General features: G+C 47.7%; 1 pseudogene; it reads right to left on the bottom strand.

Moving 5' to 3' along the window:
• Positions 1–1,178: 1,178 nt before the first annotated feature.
• LOC123926559 lies at positions 1,179–15,849 on the bottom strand (annotated as a pseudogene).
• Between the last annotated feature and the right edge of the window lie 122 nt (positions 15,850–15,971).

Below are 15,971 nucleotides of genomic sequence, written 5' to 3'. Positions count from 1 at the left end.
ACCTACTGACTTGGCTTCACTGGCTAGATTCTTCTTTTCAGGAGCTTCTATGTAGAGGAGGAGCCTCTGCTTTCTTCCTGGCTTCCATCTGGCCCCAGTTCTGGCCTCTGGATTTGCCCTTCCAGCTCTGGTCCCAGGTCTACCCCCTCCCTCACTAAGCCTCCCTCCCTCTCAGTCGAGACTTCACCCTCCTCTGAACTCCACTTCAAGTCACATCCTTTAGTTTTCACCGAGCTTCTCAATTAGTTGAGCCACAGTGGTCCAACTTCCCCCAACTTCAGGCTGTTAGGGGTTCTGCCTTAGATCCCTTTTTACAGTTTTCAAAGTTCTGGCTCTAGCATCTAGCAAGCACTCAGCAGGAACGTGCTGCCTGAGCGAAAATGAGAGGCCCAGGAGGAAAAAGCAATGTCTGAGGAGGAATGCTGGCTGTGAGAGCAGTCTGGGAAGTAGATGGCCAAAAAGGGTGTGGCCCGCCTCACCTTCATCCAGCACTTTTCCACCAGGCTGCTGCTGCCTGAGTCCCACACCTTGAGGTAGCAGTTGACAGCACGGCTATACTCCCCAGCCTGCTCCCACTGGCGAGCTTGGTCCACGAGCCCCTCCATGCCCCTAAGATGAGAGTACACGTGACCAGAACAGGCTGGGCAGCGTGGCCTATCCGGTGCATACCTTGTGACCCACCCTCCAGCCCTGCTGACACTTGCTGCCTCCCGGCGTCATATCTGGCCCCTTTCTTGGTAGCCTCCCGCTCCTACTCTTCCTGCAGAGCCTCCAGCTGGCCCGGCACATAGTCCTTGCAGACCCACAGGGCATCACTCCATAATCCAGCCTCCTGCTCAGATTTCCAGGTATCAGGAAGGCAGAGGCCGGCATGACACCTTCCCACTGCCACACAGGTGCTGTACACTATGGGCCACGGATCCCTAGGTCCTTGGACCTCTCTCCTCCTTCTTGTCTCCTTCCCCCTCTCCATTGCTAACTCTCTGGATCTTTCCCAGTAGTATTGGTTAGTGTAGTGCTCTGTGGGTTCTTACACTCTCTCCCCCTCCCCCTCATGGCCCTGAATCCGGTGCCCTACCTTATAATAATTGAGGGCCAGGCCTGGTCCCTGGGCCTGAAGCAGCAGCACTTCTGCTTTTGGAAAGTCCTCCTCCAAGGCCCCCCGGACCTGCCCCACAAGCACCTCAGCGACACTGTCAGGATCGTGAGCCTCGGCCACACGCTGAGCTGCCTCCCAATCCTGGTTATGGACGAACCTGCTCCCAGAAGAGGACACAGGGGAGGCTCAGTACAGGACTGAGGCCTCAGTAGTGGGAGACAAACAGCCATGTCACAGGGGGTAGAAGATTTATTGGTACCAGGATCAGGTGAAGGTGGCAATGCCAGGTCCTGGGGCTGTGGTTGGGAGGACGGGAGTAAGGAATTGATGGGTAACTCACATGAGGGCTGCTTCCTTGGGATTACCAGCACTGATGAATTCAGCTTCAGCCTTTTCAGATTTACCCTGTAGGGACAGAAGTGCAGCCACACATGATCAGAAGCAGATTGCCATCATGGCAGCCGTGAGAGGAGGAGTTCAAGGTCAAAAGCAAGGGAGAAGGAGCACATCCATACCTCATCCTCCAGGTACATAGCATATCGGACATGAATCTCAGGGGTTTTGTGCTTGAGGTCCAGCCGAGAGAGTTCAAAAGCAAATTCCCATGAGCTGAAATGGAAGGTGTAGGTAAGGTCTGCCTACTTAGTACTTTCATTTTTTTTTCCCCATTTCTTTTTTTTTTATTTATTTATTTTCAGTGTAACAGTACTCATTGTTTTAGCACCACACCCAGTGCTCCATGCAATACATGCCCTCTCTATTACCCTCTACCTGGTTCCCCAACCTCCCGCCCTCCGCCCCTTCAAAACCCTCAGGTTGTCTTTCAGAGTAGTACTTTCATTTTATAAGAGGAGGAACAGGGCAGGAGAAAACAGAAAGGGCAGAGACAGGACCGGGGGAGGGAAAGACAGATTGAGAAGACAGTCCATATGAAGTGATACAGAAGCACACACACATGTAAAGAGGACGTGGGTCCGGGGACACTTGGAAAAGCCTGTGCTTCCTGCGACTAGTGGTCATAAAGGAATGGGATGGGCGTGAGGCAGGGGACCGCAGTTAGCCTCACAGAACTACTCTTCCTCAGGAGCAAGGGCTCTGGGTTCTTCACCACTTCCTCCTGAGTCACATCTATACTAGCAGAAAAACTGTCTCTCTAAAACATTAAGACTACCCTCAGCCATCTGACTCAATGCAGGATTATTACTGGTCTTTGTAACATTTGCTTAAGAAAAGTTCTTTTTGCATTTAACAGAAGCACACTTCCATCACTCAGAAGTCAATTACTGGCTTAGTGCACCTTAGCTTTAAAAGCTCTTCTCTCTGGGGCATCCGCCTGGCTCAGTCTGTAGAATGAGTGACCCCTGATCTCGGGTTGAGTTCAAGCCCCACACTGGGTATAGTAGTTACTTAAAAAGGTCTTTTTGAAAAAGAAGGAAAAAAGCTGATCACGTTCCATCTTCTTAGAACAGCTAAACACTGTTCTGAGTCCCCGGGGAGCAAGGGCAGAGCAATTGATTCATTCCTTGCCTCTCCATCACGTTCTTCCAAGGATTTCTTCACTCCTGCCTCCGTTTTCAGAAACACTTCTCAGCTATACAGCAATCTTCCTCGTCTACGTAGAGGCTCTTTCTCAAAAGGGGCCAGTGGAGAGAAGTCTTAGGGCCTCACCATTTGTCAGCGGCATGGTCAACGGCAACTTCCAGGAGTCTGAGCTTATTAAGCAGTCTCATTGCGGACTCTCCTCCCAGGCTCTTTGCCCACAGATAGGCCATGTGTTTGTGGGCATTAGCTTCTCCGTGAGCCTTGGCCACCTGTGAAGCAAAGCCATTTGGCAATCGTCCCACGCAGGGCCACATGGCTGCTCCCTACTCCCCTCTGATCGGACTTCAGCTTTGACAAGGGTCCGGTCTTTCTACTAGAACAGGGAGAGGGCTCAGTTTTGGGGTCTGTTAGCCTGCTCAGGGTCCAAGGATGGACTTCAGGTAGTTCACAGACCCCCTCCTACCGCATGTGAAATTTTGCCTGTCAGTATGAACATTTTTCAGAGAGACCCACAACCAGTTCAGAATGCATCACTTGAGAGTGGGGAAGAGGGACAGGCGCATCCCCAGAGTGACTTGGACTCCTTACCCGGTAGGCTTCCTCCCAGAGCCCATTGGACCGGTACATGTTCACTGTTGCCTTCCACTCCTAAGCCTCGAGGTAGTGATACTCGGCCTCCTGCAGTCAGCCTTCAGCCTCCAGCTCCTGGGGAAAGGAGGGTCAGGATGGGGCGAGGGGGATGTGGAGCCTGTTCGGGGAAGAGATGGCCGAGGCTTGAGAAGGACTCACCTTGCCCAGGTGCAGGTGTGTGTCACTGAGGAGATCTGGGCGGTGCTTCCCTACCAGGCGGATCATATCATCACACAGCTTGTGCTTTTTGAACATGGGGATGGCAAGACCAGGCTCTTCCACTGTCATGTAGTGCCTGGGGAGGGGAGAGACACCCCAGGGCTCCTTGACCTAGATTCCTGCATCACTGCCTTCTAGGCAGACAGCGTGCATCCTTCTCCCTGCATGACTCCTCTAGGGCTGTGGCTCACCCTTCCGCCTCCGGTACTTGCCTTGCTTCTCCATCTCCAGGGCCTGGGTGATGTACAGCACCGACACGTCTTCCAGCCTCATGCACTTCATTGCCAGCTTTGCAGACACACAGAGACCCAGTATCCTCCGGCGCGCTTCCGAGGGAAGCAGGGGGACTGCGGAGTGGCCAGGGAAGCATGACTCAGGGGTGACCTGTGTTCCCAGCAACTCTGAACCTTCCCAACAACCACAGGGGTTTGTGTACGGATGCTTTCCTGGTCAGTCCAGGGAATTCCAAGACCATAAGGAGCAAAGTCAGAACTATATTCTGCTCACGCAGAAAGGCCAGAGATGCCCTGTGGTGGGGCACGTGTTCCCACTCCCGAGCTCCCGCCGTACCCACCGGGTTCTGGCTGCAGGCAGGGAATGAAGTTGCCGCTGTGACGACAGCTTGGGGAGGGGCAATTGGGGCTCCCCAGCTCCCAAACTCTTCTGCTCGCTTCGGAATTACAGGTTGGGAACAAGGGCCTCTTCATCCTTGCCTTTCCCTGTGGCTAGGCATCCAAGCGCTCCAGACTTTTCTATTTTGGTGCTCTTTCTCAGCTTTCAAGGAGGCCAGTGAAGAGGGGACATCAGAGCCCAAGGAAAGTAGGGACAGCCCCAGGGAGGTGGAGCCCTCGGACGAACTGCGCCCCACTCTCTACCTTGTGGGCTTGCTCCCAGCGGCTGGCCCGAGTGTACATGTCTATTGCATCTTTTGTTCGGTCTCCCTTAATGTAGAGCTCCTCCACAATCTGTGCTCGAGACAGCAGACACAAAAGGCCGAGAGCAAGAGCATTAGAGAAAGAGCGTTAGAGCCTCTGCAGGGGGAGAGCAAACCTTAGTTGGGATGGTGGGGAGAGGATAGGACCCTTAGTCCCCAACATGGAAGAAAAGAGGGCTATCTTGTCTCACACCCTCTACTGTTTTGAAAACAAAAACAAAAACAAAAACAAAAAAACAGCCAAGACCAGAATGGGGACAATACAACACGCAGTTTAAAAGGACCTAAAAGGACCTCGTACTTCTGCAACACAGGGCAATTCCACATTGGAACTCCCATGGAGTTCCATAGAAGAGAGCTGGAGACTCGCTTTATAGATCTGGGAGAGGGGTTTGTGTTATGTTGGAATGAAATAAGGGAAGAAAACTGCTTTCTTCTCGCTCAGGGTGGCTGGTGCTGCTGGGACCCAGAAAGAAGGATTTGGTGAGGTGGCCCCCACTTCCGGTTCTGAGTTCTCTTCTCATTCTGTACTGCATTGCCTCCAGCTCCAGCAAGGGACTTTCCTCACCTCATACTCCTGCAGAGACGCATAGTGTTGGGCCACGCGGGGATAGTATTTGGACGCAGTGTTCTGGTCCTGTAGATCTAATATATAAATGGCCTTCTTCCACTGGCGGGAGCCCAGGGCAGCTTCCATTGCCTTAATGGAGCACCTGGCAGAGTTGGGAAAGGCATCCGTGTGTATGAGGCAAGAGGAAGACAGGTAGAGGTAGGGAGACACCTCAAGCCTACTCCAACCTACATGGTGTCATCTCTGTTGGAGCCTTGGTGCCCTTACTTGACCCATCACCTTGGGCCTCACACCCAGTCTCAGTTGCACCCCTCTACCTGGCTTCAATATAGTGATTAATGGCTGCATCGAGCTGCTTCTGCTGCACCAAATGATCCCCCAGGTCTCTTCCAGGCTCACCACTTCCACTGGGAATGCCAACCGAGCCAGCTCCACCGCTGCCAGGGACAGAGAGGGCACTCAGCTAAGACTTCCAGGGATGGGACTCAGGGAAATGGGGTGTAGAAAATAGGTGAGAAGTGGAGGGATGGAGAACTGAGCCGATCCACCAGAACAGATGCACAAAATTGGTGCAGGGGGATGATTCGGGCAAGACTCTAACAGGGAAGGCGGGGCTGTAGGGGGCAGTACCTTTCATGAATGCGCTGCCTTTACAGTAGCACTCCAGGGCCAGCTCTGGGTTTCGAATCTTCTCAAAGAGATCACCTGCCTGTTGACACATACCACATGACTACAACAACAGCCTGAAGACGCTGGGTCAGGGCCCTAGGACAAGCTGGCTGTCTAGCTGTGGGGCCACGGGAAGGAAGGATCCAAGAGGACTCCTGGCAAAACAGCAGCAGTTGACATTTACTGAGCACTGAGAATTCTCCTACTTTCTTCACCGCCCCTATGATTCTTCTTTACCACCCTAGGAGGTAAATGCTATCATTACTCCCATTTACAGAGAGGAAATTGAGAAACCAAGGTTTGGAAAGGTTCACTTAACCCACGGTTATACAAGCTGTTAAATGGAGCCAGGTAACTTGAAAGAGTCTAAAATCCCAAGTCTGTCCTACTAACTACACTCCTATGCCACATTTGGAAATATACATCAACACCTGGACTGGAGGGCATGGGTGCTAAAACTCTGAAGGGGTACCTATATAGGGGAAGCAAAAGCAATAAAAATCTTATAAACTGGGATGGAAGAATGTTTGGAATAACTACCTGAAAGGTGTTACTGGTTGTAATGGCAGGGGACTGGTGCCTTAGCACGGGAGGAGCGTCTCACACTCCCGCCCCATGGAAAATGGCCTCTGGCCATCCTTCCTAGCTGCCCACACCTCACTTCTGGTCTGCCTCAGCTCTCAGCGACGTGGAGCTGCCTTGCCTCGAGTGCCAGTTTGCTCAAGGTTTTCCACATTGCCTCTGTTTCTGGGGTCATTTCCAGAGTCTCCAAGAAGGCTGTGGCCCTGAAGAGAGAAGGAAGGAAGGCAACAGTCAGGTCTTCCAGCCTCAGAACCCAGCCTCTCCCACCACCTCCCGGGGATATCAGCCCAGCCCCTCACCGGGTGTAGCTGCCGTCATCGATGGCTGTTCCAAACTCGATCAGGCCCTCATCCAGCATGCAGGCAACAGTTGTCACACCTTCGGTCACCATCACCTCGGTCTTCCCCCCGCCCTGCTCCAGACCTACCACATCACCCTGTAAAATTTCAATCCCCCCACCCCACCCGAATTCCAGTTTAGTGTCTCCACGACTCCACTGCAGAACAGACCCCGCCTTACCCCACCCTAGCGCTTACACACTGAGGGAATGACAGTGGCCCTTGTTTGCCCAGCGTTTAGTTTCCTTCAAGCAGGTAAGAATCCCTTATCTACACTAATGCCCTCAGGTTCCTGTACACTCAGAGCTGTGCCCGCACTAATGCCTGGATGTAAACTGACAAAGCGTACAATCACTTCTGCTTCCAGCTTGAGTCCTGTTAAAATACAACTTTAACCTGGGCCCTACTTTTGAATACATTTGTTGCTTAGGTCACCTGAAGAAATCACTAGGCATGCTTCCTAGTCTCCCACGGGGAGGAAGGAAGGGAAGGAGGGAGGGAGGAAAAAAAAAGGAAATGTAGGGAGGGAAGGAAGGGAAGAAAAGGAAGGAAGGGAAAAAGAGAAAGAAAAAGAGAAAAACAGAAAAGGAAAGGAAAGAAAAAAAAAGGAAAAAGCCAGTAAGCTAAAACCTGAGCAGGAAAAAACAGGGGAGCAAGTGGAAAGGGTACAGTCGCCCTGATGGCAAACACAGCAGTGGATGAATAAACCAGGGGTCCTCCAGCAGGATGAGGGGGCGATTCTGAGATTCTGTTAGTCATGAAATCTGGGATCCTCTCTTCAGGAAAGGGAACAAAAGTCATTAGTATGCCTGATTCCTGCAAAAGCAAACACTGATCATATCTAGAGGAAAACATGCCCATGTTAGGCCCTTGAGATTCTAAAAATTATATTCAGTGTAACGTGAGCCCCCCAATAAAATAAAGCTACCAAAATAGAAGTTAACTACCATAAAGGAGTAAACAATAACAATAACTACAGCACTTTTGGACCTCCAAGGATTTCCAATATTAAAAATAACAATTATGGAAGAAACCAGTTATGGAATATGAAAGAATTGTGAAATGTTTAAAGACCTAAGGGATGGAATGAAAAATTAAGCAAGAGACAAGAAACTATAAAAAATGGCCAGGTTGTGCTCGCTTCAGTAGCAAATATACTAGAAAAAATGACCAGGCAGACTAGAGAAAGAACCAAATGAAACCGTATGAAAAATTCAATATTCGAAGTAAGAAAACTCAGTGGGTGATTTCAATAGCAGATAAGACAGTGGTGACAGTAAACCTCTGACTTGCAAGATGTTTCCTTTTTTTTTAAATAATTTTTAAAAAAGTGTATTTATTTATTTGACAGAGAGAGGGAAACAAACAAGGGGAGTGGGAGAGTGCGAGAGGGAGAAGCAGGCTTCCTGCTGAGCAGGGAGCACCATGCAGGGGCTCAATCCCAGGACCCCGGGACCCCCGGGATCATGACCTGAGCCAAAGGCAGACACTTAAGGGCCAAGCCACCCAGGCACCCCTTGCCAAGATGTTTCTTAAGGAATTATCCAGAATGTGCATGGAGCGAGAAGGAGGAAGGAAGAATAAGAGGTTCTAGAGGCACAAAGACAGGACAAGAAATGGAACACATACCTAATTAGAGTTCTGAGGGTGAGAAAGAGAGTTCCAGAGAAGCAGCAACATTTAAAGAGCTCATGGATGAGGAACAAGGTGTCCTCGCAGATGGGACACACACACATGCGCGCGCGCGTGCACGCGTGCACATACACACCAAGCACGGTTAAGTAAGAGGACATTTATATGCAGACATAATGTACTGAAGCTTCAGAATGCTGGAAAAAAGAAGACTTTAAAACCAACAAGACAGGGACGCCTGGGTGGCTCAGTCAGGTTAGCCTCTGCCCTAATTAGGCTCTGGTCACAATTCTGGAGTTATGGGATTAAGCCCCCCCCCATCCCTCCCTGCTCAGTGGGGAGTCTGCTTCTCCTTCTGCCCCTCCCCTTGCTCTCTCAAATAAATAAATAAAATCTTTTTTAAAAAGCAACAAGACAACACAAGGAGCTGTTAATAAACTTCTCAGAACTAAGGGGGTCAGTCGATGGGATGATAATATTTGCAAAAGACTAAGAAAAACTGTCAAACTGTTCTTTCAAGAACACGCCAAATAAAAACATTTTCAGATAATTCCATTTTGGTACTTTTCAGAAACTGAGGATTCATCTTCGAAACACTTTCTCTCAAGGAGGTAACTCCAGAGCAAAGGTCAGCAATGCAAAAAGAGTGAGCAGAGAAACTGGCACCATGATGGTAAATGTAACCAAATTCCAGCTGTGGAAAAGAATAACGTCTCACTTTGGGGATAAAAAAATACTGGGCAATAATGGCAAAGGGGAGGTAATCAAAGTTCAGGTCCTTGTATCATTTGCCAGGGGTCAGATGCTAAATAAGCTGAAACTATTCAGAATAATTTAAGGGTATGGTAAACTTCCAAGGGTAACCACTATAGGAGTCAAATGTATGACCTCCAAAGCAAAAATGTGAAAAATGTGTTTAAAACAGGACAAAACAGCCCCCAAGCGCCAAACTTAATTAGTCTAAAATGAGGAAAGAAAAGCAGGAAAGAAGAGATGTAGAAAAAAGACAAAAAGAACTATCACATGCTCCCTCTGTATCCACACCAATCATCCTCACCTAGCACAGGGCCTCTCTTGTTTTCCCTCCCAGATTCTGGAAGGTCACTGGAATATACATGATGCTGGCAGGACAGGAGAGTGACCGATCTTCAGTCATAAAAAAAGAAGCTCTGAACAGCTTACAACAGAGAATCCTCACCCAGGAACTGACAGAACTGCCCCCGCTAAGGGGGCTCTTCCAGTCTAAGAGAACTCATTATGACCTGGTGAATTCCCAGGGCCACTGGAATAGAGAGGACAGGATACAATGTCAGGAATCTGAACAAGGACGGTTCTGGAGCCTAGCGCACTGTGGGGAAGGATCTAGGCTTTACTTGCTGACTCTATCACAGAGATGATGGGTGGTGGGCCAGAGAAAACCAAATAACATTTGGAGCTTCCTCAGGGCCCTAACTGATCAGTGAGACACTATGTCTGAGGTCCCCTGGCACCGACATACCCTAATAGAGGATGTGGTCACCCTCTCGGGTGCCTCAATGTTGTACCACACACACAGGCTGTTTCGGTTCTGAGCCACCAGCCCGTCACTTCCTGGGACCAGTGCACGTAGGAGCAGAAGTGGAGGATCATCGTCTTAGAGCAGCTTTCAGTATCGTACAGATGCAACTGCGGAAGGAAGAGGTGGACAGCGCAATCAGAAGGGGCTATGGGGTGGCTTCTGATATCGACCATTTCTCTAACGAAATGTGGTGAGCTGACCCACCCCTCAGGCAGATGCTGGATTTCAAAGCTTACTAGCCTGCAATGCTCGACGTTTATGCTGACTTGGTACATCCTGACTCTGGCCCATAAGAGATGACCAAGTGAGCCCAGAGCTACACCAGAAATTTAAGTTAGCTGAAGGTCAGACCTTCATTCTTAGAGTTTAACTCTGGGCCAGAGTTGCCAGACTGGATCACAAAAGTAAGGCCACCATGCACATTCAATGGTCTGGAAATTGGCGATGTGGCTTTCCCATCACAATGAACATGAAATGAAAAATTACCAGAGAGTCTCTTTGCCCTCAAGATTGAGCTCTTTGGTGATAGCATATTGAGATCAGAGTCAATAAGGAGTTTGGGGGAGACTGTCAAGCCAGCCTTAACACTGTGGGGTACGTGTAGCTGAGGAATGCTGCAACAGGTGTGGGTAAAGTTCAGCCAGGCATTCAGGGGTGAGGCAGTCTCCCGAGGGCACAGACTTGTGAACAGTAAAAGAGAAACCAGCTCCCAAATTTCCCTCTTGACTTTGGTGCCATCACAATACCATCTTCTTAAGGTATGGGCTATGTTAACAGATGGGCTGTGATAACAGACACCATGTTGATTCTTCTGTGCCTTTTGCTATGTTGATGGCATAGTGCACCAAGAAATTAAGCCCATCCTGCCCCCCGCAATCCCTGGCAGCAGGTAGTATCACATCCTCTATGGACTACTCAATGGCTAAGGCCTTAGTAACCCTTCTTACACGAAGTTTCCAGTCCCTGAAGAGAAGCTTGTGCCCGTTTCATTAAGTTCCAGCCAATCCACACGGCTCTCATGGCTGATGGTGCCAATGTTGTAGCCACCAGTCAGATCCACTACAAAGTAAAAGAGAGAGGGTTAAGAAGACAGATTCCACATAATCATATACAGACACAAGGCAGCCTGCAAAAGTCTTGCCTTTAATTATTATGTTGGGCTTTAAGAATGCTCCATCAGTGTAGAGTATGAGGAATATGACATAATTTTGCTAAGATGCTTACAATACTAGATTTATACTAAAATTATAGAGATTTTGTTTAACTCTGTAGCTAGCTCAAAAGGTCCAGATCCATCAAGAAATGAGATTCCTCTCTGGGATCTTGGAGTTGTCTCATAGCAGATCAGAACAGATCAGAGCAACGGGCATCCTTTACTCAAGAAATCCTCTGGAAGGCAGCACTGAGCACATTAAGGAAGAGCCCCAGTTCCAGCACAACCATGAAGAGAAAGCTGATGGATGAAACGACCTCGATGAACATATGTGCTACAAGGAGTTCCTTGCACTTTGAGTGTCAATGATGTAAGAGCCCCGAGGGGCAAACAGTGGAGAAGGCACACAGACAAAACAGAAGGAACCTCTGATTAAAGTCAGGCTGAAAGTGCTGAGGATAAGTATTTTAGTTTGGTGTGAATTTTGCAGACAATGTAAGATAAGATCACACTTACGGACTGGCTAGGATGCTTTCAGGGAGTCTCCTGAACACGGCGCCTTCACAGCTCTTATTTGTATACGTTACCAATGCGCAATGTCCTGCCTTGATCCGTGCTCAAGCTCAAGACCAAATGCCAGCTAATGTCTACAACTGGGAAGACCAACCTAAAAATGAAATTTCCTTTAATTAAAAGCCAACTTGATAAAGCCATGTTTCAATGTCTCAATTTTTAAGTAGAATCACAGAATACTAGAGCTGTGGGACCCTATCTCTGTGAACACCCTGAAATTATATACAAAATTATATGTTTATGATATTCTTCTGGGAAAGGATCTATGATTTTTAAAAAAAAAAGATTTTGTTTATTTATTTGAGAGGGAGAGAGAGAGACAGAGCATGAGAGGTGGGAGGGTCAGAGGGAGAAGAAGACTCCCTGCCAGGCAGGGAGCCTAAAATGGGACTCGAGGATCACAACCTGAGCTGAAGGCAGTCGCCTAACCAACTGAGCCACCCAGGCATCCCAGGATCTATGATTTTAATTAGATACTCAAAGGGGTCACGAATGAAAAAAGGTTAAGAGAAGGTCATTTTATACACTATTGAAGACAAGCCCTTTGTAGTGGGATGACTTGTCCAAAGTCTCACAGCTCATTACTGCCACTGGAACATGGGCCGCCATATTACATCATTTCCATTACAACTCAACAATCTGATGTGAAACATAAAACTCATGAACTGTAAAGGTATCTTAAGAACAGCCGCATATGTATTTGGAAACTTGATTTATAAGAGGTGACATTACGAATCAGTGAATGGATTTCCAATAAATGGTTAAACATGGAAAAAGTAAATTATGAGCCACACCCACGTTACACACAAAAATTAATTCCAGATGACAAGCAAAAGCTAAAAATATTAAAATGTAGGAGGGAGTAGGAACCTTCTTTTTTAAAAATTTTATTTATTTATTTATTTATTTATTTAACTCTACACCCAGCTTGGGGCTCAAACTCACGATCCTGAGATCAAAAGTCACATGCTGGGGCACCTGGGTGGCTCAGTGGTTTATTAAGCCTTTGCCTTCAGCTCAGGTCATGATCCCAGGGTCCTGGGATTGAGCCCTGCATTGGACTCTCTGCTCAGCAGGGAGCCTGCTTCCCCGCCCCGCCCCCCCCCTCCGCCTACCTCTCTGCCTACTTGTGATCTCTGTCTGTCAAATAAATAAATAAAATCTTCAAAAAAAAAAAAAAAGAGTCACATGCTCCTCTGGCTCAGGCAGTCAGGTGCCCCAGGGAAACTTCTTAAACGAGACCTCAGAAATCAGCTCAGGTCCTGATCTCAGGGTCCTGGAATCAAGCCCAGCACCAGGCTCTCTGCTTGGCAGGGAGCCTGCTTTCCACTCTTTCTCTGCTTGCCGCTGTGCCTACTTGTGATCTCTCTCTCTCTTTCTGTGTCAAATAAATAAATGAAATCTTAAAAAAAGGGGCGCCTGGGTGGCTCAGTGGGTTAAAACCTCTGCCTTCGGCTCAGGTCATGACCTCAGGGTCCTGGGATCGAGTCCCGCATCAGGCTCTCTGCTCAGTAGGGAGCCTGCTTCCTCCTCTCTCTGCCTGCCTTTCTGCCTGTGATCTCTGTCAAATAAATGAATAAATTCTTAAAAAAAAAAAAGAACTAGGTATGGGTACACAAGTAATAATATTATTAATAGCTAACATTTATTAAGTGCTTATTATGTGCCAGACATTAGTCTAAGTGCTTTTCATATAAGGTAGGTACAATTTTTATCCCCATTTTGTGGATGAGGAAACTGAGATACAGAAAGGTTAAGAAATTTGACCTAAGATCACCCAGGTATAATTGCAGAAGTGGGGAGGTTTGACTCTAGACCTTGTTCTTAATGAGGCTATATGGGTATGTTATTCTCTATACATCATAGGGAATACTGTGCTGTTCTAAATACATTTTTCCATGCTTGAAACATTTCATGATACAGTTAATTTTTTTAAAGATTTTATTTATTTATTTGTCAGAGAGGGTGAGTGCACAAGCAGGGAGAGCAGAAGTCAGAGGGACAAGCAGGCTCCCTGCTGAGCAGGAAGCCTTATGTGGGACTTGATCCCAGGACTCTGGGATCATGACCTGAGCCGAAGGCAGGCTCTTAACTGCCTGAGCCACCCAGGTGTCCCCAGAGTTAATTATTAATATGTAAAATAAGATGTATTTATTTATGTGAACACTTGTGAAATTCAAATAAATTTTGTCAACACTGGCTACCAATGTCAAACTCTACAGAAAATAAGTCCCCTTCCAGTTCGAACAGTCCATTATCCTATGTCCTAAGTCTAAACAGGAAAATTCATAAATTGACTAAAGGTTCCGCTCTACAGTTCACAATTCCTAGCCCAAAGATACATGCCTAAAGAACATGAACAATTATAGGGACAAGCTGATATGCGTAACAGTTTATGTGTATCTATACAGCTAGATGCAGACTCACACACGTGGATTAGAACACTTCCCACATCCTCTGTGAGAGCAGGGCCATACATTAACCTGGTGCCTCTCAGATTCCTGCATTCTCCACTCTACACACCCCTGTGATATGGAAGCATACTAGAAACATCTGTTTTGTTATCAGAATTATGGGAGAGTCTTACCTATAGCAATAGTCTTAACATCAACAAGAGAAGCCAATTTCTTATAGTCTCCCATCCCTCGTTGACGCCGCTCATTAATACGGACACTGAAACACGAAGGGTGAGGTAAGGCAGAATGGACTTGGGTCATCGGGATGTTTAGCAAGGGCCCCAAAGTACCATATGGGATGACGTTTTTAGATGAATCTTGAGGATACAGGAGTGAGAGGTTAAAAGGGACTTCTTTGGGGTTTCAAAAATTTAGAGAACCTTGTGGGGTTACCTGATGAGGTGGGGGTTCATGAATTCAGTACGTACAGAACCCAGGGTATCATTACTCCCATATTCCACCAGGGTTAGCTCTCCAGCATTGAAGATCATGCACACCTGGGGATGAAGGGAACTGTCACGTGGCAGGAAGTTTGCATGAAGAAGTCTGCATGGTCAACAGTAGTAGAGGGAGATGTCTTGTCAGTGCAAAGTGACTCCCACTTTTCTCTGTATTCTGTTCCTCTGCCTATCTCGCCCTCCTTTCTTTATCTGCTCTTAGCTAGGAGGTTTACTGAGATGGTGAGGGTTGGTTAATCAAGCTCTACTCACATTCTCAATTTCAAAGAAATACTTCTCATTGCCACCAGATCCCTGCCAAGCCACGTGTCAAAGAGAGAGAGGACATAAGAACAATGTGGGTAAGTATCCAAGACAACGCTGAGACAAGGACGGGGTAGGAGGCAGAGAGAAGGAGTTTAGGAAGGCCCTGATGTTCCACAAGTGGGGTGCTGTGTCACATTCTGCCCTAGACTTCTAGGCTTCTGAGTGATCCTGTAAACACTGTCCAACAGTGGGAATTCCCATTCCAGGATTCCAAATCTCCAGGGTCTCACTCCCAGGTCCACCAGGTCCCCAACGCCAGCATCTTAGAGCTTTTACTTAGAGATCTTCCCCCTTAGGGACCTGGGCTCCCTGGAAGTAGCAGCTCACGATGCTCCATTCCCTGCCCCTCCGCCTGGGGGTCCTACCTCACTAAAGCGATTAGTGTTCAGGTCCCCCAGCAGCAGCATGTCTGACGTGTGGGCCACCAGGTAACTAATGTTCCTTTCCGAGGATTTTCACCTCTTCTATCCCATAGCCATAGTGTGACTGGAGTACCACTTGGGTCCCCGATGACAGGTTCTTCACAATCACCTTGGTAAGGTACAAGTCTGAGCCCCCTGAGGCTTCCCTCAACCCCAAAGAGGGGTTAACCTGCTGTGCCCACCTCCACAGTGTTAAACAAAGCTAGTATCTTGTTTCCTCACCTAGCCTAGGCTATTGTTGGTAAAAATGACACCTCATATTCACACAGTGCTTTACTATTTACAAAATGTTTTCAGAGATTATCTCCTTCAATGCTAATACATAATACATACGGGGTCAAACTAATCACTCTCCTTACTATCCTCTACCTCTTGTGAAAATCTTTGTGATTACTTTAATCATGGTGTATACTGATCATACTGTCATTTCATATACTTCTTTGCTAAAATGATCCTGATTAAGGAACAATATAATACAGACAATTATCTTTGTATTCTCTGTCCTAACAGTGCTCATGTATAGAGAATGGACAGAAAATGAAAGAACAAGGGTGCCTGGCTGGCTCAGTCAGAGGAGCATGAAACTCTTGATCTCAGTTGTGGGTTTGAGCCCCAAGTTGGGTGTAGAGTTATTTAAAAATAAAATCTTAAAAAAAAAGAGGGGGAACCTGGGTAGCTCAGCTGATTAAGCATCTGCCTTCAGTTCAGGTCATGATCCTGGGATCAGGCCCCACATTCAGCCCCACGTCCAAGTGCTCCCTCTCCCTCTGGCCTTCCCCTGGCTCCTGTGTGGACACTCTGTCAAATAAGTGAACAAAATTTTTTAAAA

Source organism: Meles meles, chromosome 16, assembly GCF_922984935.1.
Source record: "Meles meles chromosome 16, mMelMel3.1 paternal haplotype, whole genome shotgun sequence".
In the NCBI taxonomy this organism is placed as follows: Eukaryota; Metazoa; Chordata; class Mammalia; order Carnivora; family Mustelidae; genus Meles; species Meles meles.
This window is presented reverse-complemented; position numbering and strand designations above follow the sequence as displayed.